This window comes from Triplophysa dalaica, chromosome 8 (genome assembly GCF_015846415.1).
Source record: "Triplophysa dalaica isolate WHDGS20190420 chromosome 8, ASM1584641v1, whole genome shotgun sequence".
NCBI lineage: Eukaryota > Metazoa > Chordata > Actinopteri > Cypriniformes > Nemacheilidae > Triplophysa > Triplophysa dalaica.
Genome location: NC_079549.1, coordinates 15,914,764 through 15,927,481, shown reverse-complemented (window position 1 = coordinate 15,927,481; position 12,718 = coordinate 15,914,764). Strand labels below are relative to the sequence as shown.

At 37.8% G+C, this 12,718-nt stretch overlaps 1 long non-coding RNA gene across 2 annotated transcripts in view; it reads right to left on the bottom strand.

Moving 5' to 3' along the window:
- LOC130427671 (uncharacterized) overlaps positions 1 to 12,718 on the bottom strand; it is a 108,219-nt gene that overhangs the window by 53,713 nt on the left and 41,788 nt on the right. For both annotated transcript variants that reach the window (XR_008907333.1, XR_008907334.1), the window contains exon 4: positions 6,277 to 6,371. This is a non-coding gene — a long non-coding RNA (uncharacterized LOC130427671). The remainder of the gene's footprint in view (positions 1 to 6,276; positions 6,372 to 12,718) is intronic.

Below are 12,718 nucleotides of genomic sequence, written 5' to 3'. Positions count from 1 at the left end.
TGTTAAAAAAGGCCCCCGCAAAATGGTTGACAGATGCGAAAAACGCAGAAAATCAAACCCGGTCAAAATTTTTTTAATGACCGACAAAAATATCGGAGGCAGTGTGTAAATGTGATTGACACAACATGAGGTCGTATTCATTTTTTTAACGTGCGGAAATTTCGGACGCAAGTTTCGGACTCAATATGCAATGGGCTTTAGACAGCTGTGCCGATGAAGAGGCAAGATTGGAGGAGAAACAGAGAAGAAAGTCTTGCTGTGCTGAAACACACCCCTTCAGATGCTGGTGTATAGACCCTCAGCAGGAAACGCCGCTGAATCCCGGAGAGAAGTGTGGGTGAACAATGCCCAGCACAGAGCGGGAGTGTGTCACTGAAACCACAGGAATCAAAGAGACACTTATAGTTACCCCACGCGTCCACTATAACAAACACTTTCTGCCCTGTTTGTACTAACCTGCTGTGAGCTTCCCATGTAAATGTAGCAGTCGGTATAAACTAGGTGAAGAACTCCATATACGGTCAATCTGTACGGTCCAAACTTTCAAACATAACAACAATTGTTCAAACAAAAAAATGCATTTGATATGCATCACAATAAACAGTTCTTCCTCCAGGAAATATACCTCAAATGTTGCATTTTATCATAAATATTAAGTTGCGTACAAAGGAAACTTCAAGGAACAGTTCACCCAAAAATGAAAATTCTGTCTTCATCTACTCACCATCAAGGTGTTCCAAATATATGAGTATATATATTGTTCTGATGAACAAAGAAAAAGATATTTGGAAAAATGCAGTTCTTGGCCACCATTTACTACCATAGTAGTACATTTTGTGTTAAACACAAAAGAACATATTTTGAAGAATGTGGGTAAGCACAAATTCTGGGGCACTTTTGACTACCATTGTAATGTTTATAATTTGTTTTACATGAAATGAAAAGAGTATACACGATTTAAGGTTAAAAAACGTTGTATTTTCAACATACCCTGCATCTTTGTCTCTGCTCTTTGCCCCGCAATTTTATTACGAAGCTCATTGCTCTGAAAAGCTAGGCCAGTGCGTAGTGATTGGTCGAATTCTGCAAGCGTGTGACAGAAATGTAACGGCTCTTACCATATTTGGAACATAAGGTTCCAAAAAAATTGTACTGAAAGGTACAATTACTTGCGTATACATTTAGGCCGGCCTTGTCAAATCATACCACGAACTGACGTAGATTTGTGGGGGTCCGTTTACACAAGACGTTTCAGGCAGGTCTGGGTCAGTATTTACTTTATAGAATGCATCTTTCGTTCCGAGACATTCATTTTTACAATTTTACGTGTTTAATACATGCATGGGGAACTTATAACACACCACAGACATACATAAACACTTATTCGCGCCATATGAGCATATTTAATGAGCATCATTATGCACACTTTGTTTCCACTGTTTTGTCTGAATATTAGGGTATGGCAAACGCTGCCCCTGGTTAAACACACAAAGAAGATATTTGGGAGAATGCGGGGAAAACATTTCTGGGGGACCATTGACTTCCACAGTAATTAATTTTCCTACTATGTTAATCAGTGGTGACCCAGAACTGTTTGGTTCCAAACATTATTACAAATATATTCTTATGTGTTAAACGGGACAAAGAAAGTTATACAGATTTGGAACAACTTGAGGGTGAGTAAATAATAACAGAATTTTAATTTTGTGGTTAACTACCCCTTTACCAGAGACACTTAAACCCGGTTATATCTTCATATATGACCCAGTCTAGCTATAAGATGTAAAAATCTCCTTAAACAACCTCAATGCGAACATTAAGATTACAAACAGCCAGGCAGATACATCAAATAAACATAGTAAGCCGAGTAAGTGCACAATGCCTCGAGGTACAATGAAACACTACAAAGTGATGCGCATTCCACACTGATTCAATTTGAGAGTAAAGAGGCACTTTCTCAGCTTTCCACCGCTGTCCACTTCTAATAAATATTAAAAGCTGAAAACCACAGCTGAAGCGCATCAGAATTTCAGCTGAGACAACATGATTAAACAATATCAACAGATCATCTGCCCTCAAGCTTTCATGCTCTCTGTGAACATTCAACCCTGCTTATCACCGAGTGAAACCATCCATTAACTATTTAAAGAACACAACGTAAACAGATTCATGGGAGTTAAATACATAAATATGTCTAATCTAATATAAATATCATAGATCGATCAGTTCTGACCACAGCTAAACTGTTCACAGCTCCATGGTCTCTCTCAGGTCCTGGTGACATCTTCAGTACATCTATCAAAGTAGACTTCACCACACTGAGTTAACAATCTCACAGGTTCTTGTTACTGATACTGTACCTGTGGCCACATACAAGTTACAACCTACACGTGTGGACAGCTATTGGATATATTGCTGTGTGGTTAATGATCTATAGAACCTTCCACCGTCTTTGTGTGAACATAAACACAGTTTTGAAGTCAGCTGAGAGACAGACACCATGAAAGCAGATAGGTTTGAGCCCGGAGCTCTGTCCTTACCACCTTCTGTGAGTGGACGCCTGATGAAAGAATCTGGCGACTTCACTCAACCAATTGATCACATAAACAGACCTGACATCAAATGAGGTATGAAGTTAGCCTAATGCACCCTGAACTAGATACTAGGTCATTACAAAGCCAAGAAGGGACCACCCTGTAGAAAAAATTCTAAAAAGAGGTCAGGTATACGTAGTGTCCATAGAATACAGTAATCTTGGATCACAAACAAATTTTACACTGTATACTACTCAATATTGTATAACAAACTATTGATAACAGCAATACCATTCAATACATTTCATTAACAAATTCAAAATTCACTGTTCAAAGACGCTATGAAGTCTTTTGCTTTGTACCCACTGCGCTGATTTATCATTGACAGAAGAACCTATTCCAATTACAAGGTATTCCCAACGTCACACGGCACAATTGGTACGGCAAAGGTTAAATGTTTAGTTTGTCTTTGATGTAAAAGAACCCTAATGAGCTCAAGGTTCATCCACAACTGCTATATTCCCTCGAAATAAAGAATAAGCATTTAATCCCATGGCAATAGCGATAGTCTCATTATTTCATGGCCAATGAAAAAAAATTATACATGCATAGACGCCTATACGTGTGATGTGCTGTACGATTACGATTTCCTTGTTCAGATCTCATCTCTCATATGTTAAGATGCTTTTGTGAGTGTAGCTTGTCCACAGACTGTCTGTGGCACCCTGCTATTACTCTAATATAGCATGTAAAAAAGCCATAACAGGGAGATCAAACCTGTCTGGAATTAGCTGGACTCTTGCCAAAATGTCTGCCCTCAGACACCCCCCAAAAAAACATGTTTTGCTCGAGTAACAATAAATTGTGTGTACCACAAAATACACACTTCAAAATGCTATAAAACGCAGAGAAAGTATAACATGGTCGAGGGGTACGTAGTTTTAAAAAATACTATATCTCAAACAAACCCTACCATTATATTTCTCATCTGCCTCTTTAAAATCTGCCCAAAGATTATTCCCAACTATAACATAAATCGATACAATAATACATTTTTAAAATGACCTATGTTAAAGTTCAAAGGTCTCCATCTGTGTGTGAATAACAGTGACACAAAAGAGTGATGACCTTAGAACAGCTTCCCTGTGACTACCTGCTGCTTGAAAAACACTGGCCAGACATTAAACCCAAGCGTACTGAAAGGATCAAAAGGGGCCTACAAATTCTCCTGATCTCAGAGAGAAATGGAAGCGATGGGAGATGTCCCCCTTTCGGTACATTTCAGACCAGATGCGGTCACTGGAGGATTGGACAAGAGACATACGAGTCATCTAATAGGAGAGAAAAAATGTTGTAGAGAGCAAGAGAAAGGGCAAGAAGGGTTAATTGTAACAATGAAATACTACCAGACTGTTCTGTTTCTCCCCATCTTTTGTAACTTTATTAAAGTGACAAATAATATTAATGTAAGAGTGTATGAAATTTACTAGCATCTAGCGGTGAGGTTGCAAACTGCAACCAACTGCTCACTCCAACCCCGCCGCTGTTCGAAGCACTACGTGGCTGGCACAGAACCAATTTGTCGTCACGTTTCCACTTCTTTGCGGAAGGAACTTACATATTTACGAAACACGCTCTTTAAAGCAGTTTGTCCGTTAAGGGATACTGTAGAATCAACATGGCCAATTCCATGTAAGGGACCTGCGGTGTATGTAGATAGCAATAGCTCATTCTAAGGTAATAAAAACATTACGCTTCATTATGTAAGGTCACCTCTGAAGACATATATACTGTATGGATATTATATTGCATTTCTGTCAACAGATCCTCCAAAATTATACACACAGCACCTTTAAATTATATCCAGTTGAAGAACTTGAGCATTAGTGATGGGTTAGCAGAAGATCGATAAAGCATCAAACTTATTGCTTTTATAAAACGGTTATTCCATATCCGTAGCAAGGTTTCATAAAATAAAGTAAACAATGTTATATTTATGCTATGTAATCCGGTCAGCAGTTATAAATCGGTGTTCGTTATAAAGGCTTAGAACTCGGTTCAACCATTCAGAATCAAGAACCAGAACTGACCGTCTTATAATAGACAACTGAGGTTGAGAGAAACACTAATAAACATAATGATACAATGTAACACTTTACACTAAATTTCATGTGAAAGTTCAAGAGAACAGTTCATGTCCAGCCGGATGGCCTAATAGCAAGCAAGCTCTGCGTCTTTAGAAGTTATTTTTGACCTAATTTTGGAAATGCATCCGGCCGCACGTATAATTTTATCACTTTTGCTAACACACTGCACACACTCACAGCATGATGCTGCAATAGCAATACCAAAAATAGCTAAAAATGTTGCACATAGACTTGTTGTTGTAGAATTTTTCCTGTGTAGAAATACCAAACTATACACGCCTACAGCACATCTACTGCGCCCACCAATGTCTACTAATTTAATTATATCAAAAGTCTAATGAAAAATGAAATGTAATATTCTTTGTGCATCATATAAAACAAACAGTATATTATGGCATGTAAATAAGGCAGTTAAGCTTAAAACTAAATGAAATCCTTCACCAACCCAACAGCTTCATCAACTATATGTTCCTAATTTAGAAACCTGTGTTGTCCTCAGTCTCAGAGCAAGATGAGACACCTGGCTCGATGCTTTCCTCTCCCCCTGACACTGCAGCTATCTCACTGTAAGCATCATTAATGCAAGCTCGTGTCCCACCTGCTGGAGGTGTGAGATTGACCTCTCCCCTTGGCCGGCATTACTGCTGACACAGGCACCTGCCATGGCGCCCTGGCCCACACTGCAGTTCCCTGCGCTGGGCCGAACCTACTCCAACCTGCCCTGCCTGGCCCGGAAGTCAGATCCCACAGTACTTCATTATCTTAGCAGTTAAAAAGGACAACATCTCCGCTTATAAACTCTTTTTACCGAATGCCGTTAGACAAGAGTCATTTTACATGACCTGAAACGGATGCTTATGATTATCGATGAACGGCAAACGCTACCGGTGAATTTAAAAGCATGCGGGAAACGCGCCACAGCATAATAATAATACTGGAAATGAAGGGATGTGGAAAATGTCACCATTATCATGTAACCGTGAGGGCAACTGATAGCAATTGACAAGCATCATAAAAGCTCTTGTGAAAACCCTGTAATTTAGACAAGACGTGTTTTTTCTTTGTAGCATTTTTCTATCTATAGATCTGTTAAGTGCTGCTTACTTCTACCGTCTTACTTTTTAATTAGGCACACTTTCATTCAGGCTAATGAATGCAAGTATTTTCAAATTTCATTTTTTTTGTTAATCGGATAAATTATGTTCAATTTGTTAATTAGAACCTGTTCCAGCCATTTTATCTTAATTTCCATCCCCCCCACACACCAGGAATTTGGACCACTTACCGACAGCAAAATAATTATATATTTAGCGCCAGACTCCAAGTAACCGAGACTCTATATACTGTGCCAGGTATCTTTTCAATTTCACTCGAATCTGCTGTGTGTCAGACTTGAATCAACAATGCTCTACATCGCTTTCCCTCAATTATTCCTTCGCTTTATTCCAACGTGACTCAAAAACATAATTTGATTAGAACAGGTTTCAATCATTAGACCATATGCTCACAGTCCTCACCACATCTGACTGTCACTGCGCATCTATATTGCTCGCAAGAATGAAATAAGTAACTTTTCAGTGAAATCTTAAGCTTACCTTGATTGATCAAATCTCTGGAGAGCTTATCACACACCTCATCCAAGCAGGGCATTAATGGCTTTTCAGACATTTTGATCTAGATGGATGTCAACCTGCAAAAAAAATCCAAAGGTAAAAAAAATATATGCAAGACACTTACAGTATTGTAGACAACGTGGTCCCAACGTTGTTTAGTTCTGTGTAATTTAACATAGCAGGTACGTTCACATTGCAAGACTCAAATGAAGTCCTCTTGTCCAACTGAATGGCTGCCATGTTTGTTGGGAAGCACCTTGAGGACAGCCACTGAATCAGAATTAGGCTCCTTACAGATAGATACATGGTAAACAAGAAAAAAGTAAAAGAATCACTTTTGATCCATTAACACTTATCTCACCCCCAACGAGGAGTTGACGTTTCTGGGCTGTCTATCAAATGTAGATGTCTTTGAGATCCAACCGAGAGTAAAGGCTACCCACTCCCAGGCAACAACATATAGCATTAATCCATATTTTATATTGCAGTTAAATGTGACCAAAGTAGCAGAACAATTACTAAGGACCATGTGTGGGTCTAAATGAACAAAATATGAAAAAGCACATAAATATTTCATTTAGCTGTTCTTGACTGAGATATAGCCAAAAGTCACACAGCAATGCTCTGCTGTATTTGATTGGGTCTTTGATGTAGCATTAAAGAAGCCAAACCTGGCACACTTAATCCTATAGATGACGTCTTATTAGTGGAATACAGAGATGCACTTCGTACCTGCTGCCTCCTGGATGTCATGATGAATCATCATCACATATACAGCCGCAACAACAATCCAAATACTAAAGATGCATATTAAGTACATTTATATTGCTTTTTGTATACAGTATAAACATGAAATGAGTTCAAGTGTATTCAACGTAAGTTTTTATCAGCTTGGGATTAAACCCATAACCTTTGCATTGTTAGTGCCATGCTCAACTAGATGAACTATGTGAACCTATATGACATCCTGAAAATGTGAAAGCCAGCTGTACATATGCCCTTTCTCAGACATTCTACAAAAAAGCAAGCTGACAAGTTAAATAAAAATCTATGCAATGCATTTTAAAGGAATGCAGACATCATATGCATAGTAAAATAGTGTTTGCATAAAACCAGGTGCAGTGAAAAGGAAAACAATTTACAAAGACGCAGTTGGGGACCGTCTTTTTTAAAGTTTCAGGAAGTGCATAAATAAGAGACTATAAATGAATCAAAATTCAAAAGCAAGTCCGACAACAATGCGTTTATGTTTTCCTTTTTCCTTAAATATGAATTTGCAAACCATAAAAAGCACAATTCGCTTTCATCTTACACATTAAAGGACGAGGAGGCGCAATAAAAACAAGCGTATTTCCTGTCGGGGGCACGAAGAGGGTTATGAGGGTCTCACAGTATTGGCAGCTTCATGATATCTTGTAGACCTTGAAAATACTATATTATGTACATAAATTTGTTATGGGGTGGAAAATTTTAAATGAAATGGCTGCTGCATATCACCACATGTCCCGATAAAGATTGTGGCCTCTTCCACATTGCAAAGTCAATGACCTTACGGTAAATAGGATAAACAAACACTTTGCTTGGTTTTGCACTCACTATGATTACAGAACAGAACTTCAAGCAGCCAAAAAACAAAGTTAATGTTAAATGAGAAAACTTACCATCTTTTAAACATGGCTCCAGTCAAAACTCGATCTCACTTCCTTCTCGTTACATATATTTAAAGTGACAGCGCCTTATTTGAGGTAAATAAATTGTGTAATCTAATGACATCAAAACAATCCAGATGAATAATTATGCTTCATAAAAAAACATTTTTTTAAGTTAGTTTGAAAACAAATAGCTTTTAGCATGCAAAATTATGGTGTTAAATTAATGTCAAATGCCTATTCAGAAATAAGCTCCCTTTTTAAATATATTTATAAAAAATGTATCATATCATATAAAACATCTATAATTTATTAACTTAAAATAATAAAAAATTCAAAGTTATACATTTTTGATTTAACAAAACTGTGATTATAATATATCACTATAGCTTCTTCGGACACAAAGGCAAGGCGCAAAATACATATTTATATATATATATTTAATTTACATTAATACTAACTTGCATAATTTTTTATTTTGTATATTAATTGTATTGAATTAAACTAAAGGGATAGTTCACCTAAAATAAAAAAGTTCTGTCATCATTTACTAACCTTCGAGTTCCAAATCTGTATAAATGTCTTTGTTCTAATGAACACAGAGAAATATATTTGAAAGAATGCTAATAGCACAACAGTTCTTGGGCTTCATTGACTACCATAGTAATAAATACTTTATGTATTTTTTTTGTTCTGTTTAACACAAAATAAGATATTATGAAGATTGTAGGACAGCTTTTGACATTGTTTTTATTCCTATGGTACTCCATGGGTCCAAGAACTGTTTGGTTGCAACTATCTAAATATCTTTCTAGCTGTTCAATCAAGCAAAAAAAATTATACAGGTTTGGAACAACTAGAGAGTGAGTAAATGATGACAGAATTTTCATTTTTTGGTGAACTATCCCTTTAAAACTAATCAAAAGTTTTTGATTTACCTGAAGTTAAGTTTGTGCCACAAAATGTTTGTTTACATTGTTGCTGCTTCTGAAAGCATCTATAATATTACCGTAAAGAGTTTCATTGGACTACGCTCTTGGTGTTAAGTAGCTCCAGTCGGTGTCTGGTTATAATATAACAATTTATTATTTTAATTTACATTTAATATTCATATTTTTATTGTATATTAATTTTAGTGAATTAAATTCAAACTTCTCAACAGTTTAAGTTTGTGCCACATAGTGTTTGTTTATGTTGTTGCTCTATAATTTGAATATATTATATATATATATATACATATAAAAACATAATATAGAATATTTTAGTATTACTCAATGCAAGAATAAGAAAAATAACCACCTTTTACTGTTAGATGAGGGCAAAAAGAGGGATTGTTGCCTTTTCTTTCCTCTGCTTGTCTTCTCAGAGCAGAGGAGGACACAGTAACTCCCTGTGTGAGGCGCATAAAAGACAGCTTACAGCCGAACTGGCCTGTGGAGGAGGCGCAGGATGAAAGACGACTGACCGGCCCGGGGGGTGCAGACTCCGAAAAAGAGCACTGCTGCATGTAATTAAACATTCTTCACTGGTTTTCGGCACAGGAGCTGAGACATACGAGAGACCCCCTCCTACGTCGCACACACATGCACACTTCTAAACACAAACAGAGTCACGCAAACACACACTACGCCCCAACCAGCCGCCGTCCACCTGACAAGTGACAGCCCAATCTGATTAAATGCCAGAGAGGGAGGAGCTAAGCCTGGCCTCCATGACAGGCCAAAAGTGATCACCATGGAGATACATAATTACAGCTGTCAACGCAACCACTGTGCTGGCATCACCATGATTGCTCAAAGCAATAATGATAGACAAAGCTTTGCGCGCTTTCACAGCCACAAAACACGAAATAAGCTCTCCGCTGCACACAGCTAACACGCAACGTTCACATGTGCGCACAACAGTGGCATTTTAATTAGTTTTTTTCCTTTTTAACCCACCTACTTTCTCTCTCACTTTGTATCCCTCACATCAATGTGCTCGCTCTCTCACTTTCCATCTTTCCACACCACCTATATCAGTCCCCCCCTTCACATGGACAGACCACAAGCGCAAGTGTTATTACACGAAGCTCCCGCTGTAGCATTAATTGAAGAAAGATATGGTGGGACAGAGGCGGTAGGGGGTAGAGCACGTCCATTATCACTTGCGCCTTCAACAGGTCTCACGTTTGAAAACTGCAAATTGCAAAAACTTGCAAGGGCAAAATGTTTGACATTACTTGATCTGCAACCATATGGTGAAAATCTCTAAGAAAGGAGAAGAAAATAAAATGAATAAATAAAGGATGGGGGGGAAGGTGGGAGATGAGAGGCAAACAAATCAAGGAAATTATTTATTTAAATGGTGTAATTAATGGGGGTTTTACTTCAGAGGGGGAATGTCAAGCGCTCTAACCTGCCTTTACTTTTGGCCTCTTCTTTGTGGATGTCCTTGCCTTCTATGCTATATATGACAGTGACGATAAACATACTTAAGATGTTAAAACTACCTCCTGCGGGACGCTAAGGGGCTAGACAAGTTCACGCTGAGTATACACCTTCTTTTTTTTCTTGCTGAAGGTTGATTTGAGTTTGTTTCTTTAATTAAGTTGGACTCACATACATATTGGGGAATTAGTTCATCCATTTAATTATTTTCCAGTGCAATTAACAAAGGTCTGTCACCTTATGGTTGTTCTCTTTGGGAGTGAATGTGACCTCAGGTGACAGAATGCATCAAGGCGCCTTTGCCCGTGCCCTTTAAAAGCACAATCGCAGCAAAACAAAACTGTCATATTCTGTTTGTTTCTTATAAAATTCTTGTTAAGTTATATTTAGTACTGACATTGAAACTTATGGCTATTGTTAAAGTTCTCCCTTGCACACTGAAAAAGTTTCCAATTCCACTTTTAAATTATTCAAAAACATACGTCAGAAATTTGCCAGAATTCATATCAAACAATTTTTAATTTAAAAAATAAGCTTTCTTACCAGGAGATATTGCTAAAAAGGGAAAGTGTGAGGAACATTTTAGAGCCAGATGTTATCTATCACTTCACTGAAGTGTCTGCTATTCATTTTACTGTCTGCTCCTGGTCTCATGCCCACTCAAGACAAGATAAAAACTAAATAATTAAGGATACCGGCCACTTCAGGCCTTATCATCAGAAAACTGGACTTTGCATCAAGCTGTTTTCTTTGTGAAGAGTCTTTGCCTTTTTTGTTTAAAAAAGGGAAACAAAAAAGTCCATCTTTAGACACTAAATTATATCACAGGAAGGAAATTGATCATTTACGATCCAAATTAGAACAATGGACGTCCTCGGGAGTTCCGCTGGAGGTTAATCTTGACACTCAACACTGACGGTGTAAAATTGAATAGTTAGCGTCCTCTGAACAGATGACTTTTGTTATATGATTTGACCTACTGTTTTAATATTCTTCAGATGAGCTCAGGGCTCTATAAAGGCACACACAGGAAATACTGCACATACCATTGGATAATACTACGTGTGTCTTGCCGAAGGTGGCAATGCCTGCGGTCCTGACACTCAAGGAACACGGACAGACCCGTGAGAGGAAGTAGTAAGCAGAGGAAATGTTAACTGTTTAATAAAACACAGGAACCAGGGTTAACTGCCACTCCTTGTACCTGAAGCCATTGGCAGGGTCTATTTTTTGCCCAATTATCCTTGGTTAACAGGATTAATTACCGCTGCCTCTTTGCTTTTTGCTCCCTCTCAGCCAGTGACTAATAAATCCACAACTAGCTCTCACAGACTGGGAAGGCCATTGTAATTAGCGTAACAAGTCACAAAATCATTACAGCCCTAAATTGCTTGCAGAGATGATCAACATCTAAAGCCAACAGGATGCAGTATGATGTTTTTTTAGGGAGGGCAGGGAGGCTGTTTAATTAAATAAAAATGTTTTGGTGGTCCTAATGTAGACCACATAAGTGGGCGGGTTGAAATAACTGATTGAAACAGAGACTTCCGGAGGGTTCAGTCATCAGCCACATCCATTATTTGACAAGAGGCTCCATTAGCTACAGATGGAGAGAGTGAGTGAGAGTATAAATGTACGTGTGACCATTCATTTCTCTGCCAAATCTGGATTGAGATGAGTGTGCAGTTTCAGAGACAACATCAATGAACAAGGCAGGAAATATATGAAGCATATTGCAAAATGGTTCTGCTTCACAAACTCTCTCTTTTTTACTCAACCGCAAATACTACATGACAATTTGTCCTTATTTTCATTGACTTCAAATAAAGCAGGAACAAGGCATTGTGGTGTATGCAAACATTCAGAAAATTAAAAATGCTGTTTGCATAAATATTTTATCATATCTTATGACAGCTTTGAGTGCTTTGCTTTAGGTGTATAGTTTCTCAAAATGTTCACGAGTGATTTTGTTCAGGTCAAGAAGATGATGCCAAGTCTACAAAATACAGGCACACTGCAAAATGCTACCAACACGTACATTATTTGTGAATTTGCACTTCATACAAAGGGTGACCTCAGAATGTTTGGTCCTTTTTGATGCAGGCATCCTAAAATAGCCCAATTTGACTTGAAATTACCCCTGTTGCTTTCAATTTCAGCTGAAAGTATCAACCTACAATAATTTCCTGATTGTAAATGGGAATCATACCATAGAATGTGTTAGTATGGATGATTTGTACCTTTCAGTTTTTAGGTGTAGAATCCTGAGACTACTTTAAAGTAATTATTGATGTCTTTGTAACTTTTCTCCATTTAGGTCTCTTTATTTGTACAGTTTTGATTTGA